We start from the raw sequence: 3342 nt of genomic DNA, 5'->3' as shown, positions 1-3342 counted from the left end.
TACATCATTTTCGCTAGCGAAATTAATTTTGGCGCCAGGGACCAATGTAGGAATTAATTTGTAGTTCCTCATACACTGAGGACGAAGATTCCTTCACTAACGTCCACCCGAAAAGATCAACAGCTAGAGTGGAGGGGTGTACAGAGGAGGAGAGTGGAGGAAAGTTTCATAGAGTACTTCACATCAAATAAGCAACATATTTTAACAACTCTGTTAAATACCCCAAAAAATAAAATTATAAATATAAAAATTAAATGTCTTAATTTTAACCAAAATGTTAAACATAACCTAAATATTAATAGTTTATAATTATTAGCAATTAAGACAAATAGTATTAATATAACTAAAATGCCACACAATATATTCCCACAAACATAACATCCAACAATTAAAATGTAATAAAAATAAACAAAGCATAACAAAATTAACATATGAAATAATAAAAAACGTTTTAAATACATGAATATTTTTTTATTTATAATTACTTAAATGGCTTCCCCCATTCCTCTACACACAAAACAGCACACACCTAAAATGTAACGCAACAAATATGATAGGTTCATAATTAACTAAATTATAAAATAACAAAATAATAATAAAGTAATAGTTAATTATCAATAAATTATTTCTTTATTAACTTCCCATCCTGTATCCCTAAAAAAACAGAAACCCACACCTGACATAAAATTTAAAAAATATCTTAATTTACAAAATGTACATAAATTAATTACCAATTAAATAATGACTAATAATTTACATTAATTGTTACTTAATTATAATCAATTTACTTCCCACCCTGTACCCCTACAAACCCAACAACCCGCACATGGCATATAATTAAAAACGTATCTTAATTACTTAATTTACATAATGAATGGACAATTACATAATTGATTTGATTTGATTTGGGGACTTGTAAAGCGCATTGCTACCCTAAGGCTTCCCTACGCTTACGATGAGAGCTGTGGTAGGAGATGGATAATTGATAGGATTAATAATAACTTAAATTAATTCATAATTAATTTACTTCCCACCCTGTACCGTATAAACTCAACAACCCACATCCAAAAAGTTACCTCAAAAAATAAACTAATTACATAATATACGTAATTAATTATCAATTAAATAATTAATAATTGAAACTATATTATTAATTAACTCAAATGAATTCACTTCCCACCATGTACTCCTACAAATCCCACAACTCGCACCTAAACCACAACTTAAAAACTAAATTAATTATACAATTAACATAATTATCAATTACATAATGATTGGAAATGTAATTAATAATGAATTATAATTAAATTACTTACTACCCTATACCCCTACAAAGCATACATCCCGCACCGAAAACATAACTTAAAAAATAAATTCATTGCACAATTAACATACTTATCAATTACATAATTAATGATTAAAACAATAATTAATTCAATATAATTAATTTACTTTCCACCCTGTACCCACATAAACCCAACAACTTGCGCCTTCCCACCCTGTACCCACATAAACCCAACAACCCACGCCTAAAAGATAACTAAAAAAATAAATGAATTACATAATATACGTAATTTATTACAAATTAAATAATTACTAATTTGAAATATATTATTAATGAACTGAAATAAGTTTACTTCCCAGTGTGTACTCCTACAAATCCCACAACCCACACCTAAAACATAACTCAAAAACTGAATTCATTACACAATTAACATAATTATCAATTACATAATAAATGATTAATAACATAATTATTAATTAATTATAATGAATTTACCTCCTACCCAATACTCCTACAAAGCACACAGCCCGCACCTAAAACGTAACTGAAAAAATAAATTAATTACACAATTTCAATTATTAAATATCAATTAAATCATTAATAATGCTTAAAATGAATTATTAATTATAATTAAATTACTTCTCATCCTGCACCCCAACAAAACAGACATCCCGCAGTGACACAAAAAAAAGTACAATGATCAGTATTTTTAGTTTGATATTTCGTCCGTTAACCGGCTAGAAATGTACCTTAAAATAATCCACATATTCTTCAAGTCATTTCAGTCCTTCATGTATTACTAATCTGCCCTGTCTGGTTAAACTAGTCCATGCGTGAGCAGCTCATCTTGTCCCAGTGTATCCTCTGCATTCTGGGACTTGTAGTTCTGGTTTTATAATGAGCTGAACTGGACTGCAGATCTCGGAATGTAAAAAGAGGGCCTGAACTGAATTAGCTAATCACTCATGGAGTTTTGAACTTTTATGGCAAGACCTTAGGTAAGAAGATATTAAAACTTTTATTTATATATACTTAGCCCAAAGATGACAAGTAACATGATCTGTATTCAAATATTATATTATGAATTTATTTATTAAACCACTGGCAGCTGCTTCTTTGAAAAAGGACATCTCAGTGCCCATTAAAGGTGATTTATTTATAACTTCGAGAAAATTCGTTCTAGTTATTTTAGAAGGTTATTTCATTTCGCAAGTCTTGTCTGATGATAAAGTGCCACCTTGAGGACAGAAAAGGAACAGCTGCAAGATAGAAAGTAAAACCAGTAGCCCGGGCTACAGACTGAAAATGTGAACGACCAGAGAACTATAATTTGGTTAGGGGCAAAAAATGCACCCTCAGTTGAAAATGCGAAACCGGAAATTAATTTTTAAACGAAATTTTTTTGGGTGTCTTTTCGAGCTCCTCACACGAATTATTTCATGTTCAATAAAAAAACATTTACTTTAATTACAACAGTGTATGCATGCCACTTTCAAGTTGGACTATTGTCAACCACCTTAGAATAAACACATCACAATCGTCAAGAAAAGGTTGATGTCAGAAGTGGGATTCGAACCCACGCCTCCAGAGGAGACTGCGACCTGAACGCAGCGCCTTAGACCGCTCGGCCATCCTGACTGCTGGGTACTCTGACGATACGAACTTTTATAATATGCTTCCCATATCATGAGTTTCTGTCTGATTATTTGATTTTTGGGGCCATGACGCTCCTTTTTAGAGGCCCTGTCTGTCTGACCATCACTCCCGTCTCGGCTCTCCACAATTTCAACAGATGCACCAGCCAGGTCCACTTTGTTGATGCGAGGTTCAGCAATGCTCAAATCCTTAATAAAGAGACTTGCAGGTGTGTATGTGTGATTACTTGCGGGTGTAGGTGCCCTTAATGCACCCTTGGCCCGGATTTACCTGCGTTCCTCCCGGTTGGTTTTGAATCCAGCAGGGGTATCTCTAGCTACATGGATGCATTATCAGTGAGCGGACTGCAGGCTGCTTGGTAAGTACACTGCTGGTTTAATGCCTGTGCCGAGTCCATCACT

The 3342-nt window shown here is 32.9% G+C and overlaps 1 non-coding gene across 1 annotated transcript; it reads right to left on the bottom strand.

The window, feature by feature from the left end:
- Positions 1–2840: 2840 nt before the first annotated feature.
- Positions 2841–2923, bottom strand: TRNAL-CAG (transfer RNA leucine (anticodon CAG)). The gene has a single exon. It is a non-coding gene; the product is annotated as a tRNA-Leu (tRNA).
- Positions 2924–3342: the final 419 nt, after the last annotated feature.

The sequence above is a fragment of the Lissotriton helveticus genome, chromosome 1_2 (genome assembly GCF_964261635.1).
Source record: "Lissotriton helveticus chromosome 1_2, aLisHel1.1, whole genome shotgun sequence".
In the NCBI taxonomy this organism is placed as follows: Eukaryota; Metazoa; Chordata; class Amphibia; order Caudata; family Salamandridae; genus Lissotriton; species Lissotriton helveticus.
The sequence above is the reverse complement of the archived record's forward strand: the minus strand, read 5'-3'. Positions and strand labels throughout refer to the sequence as shown.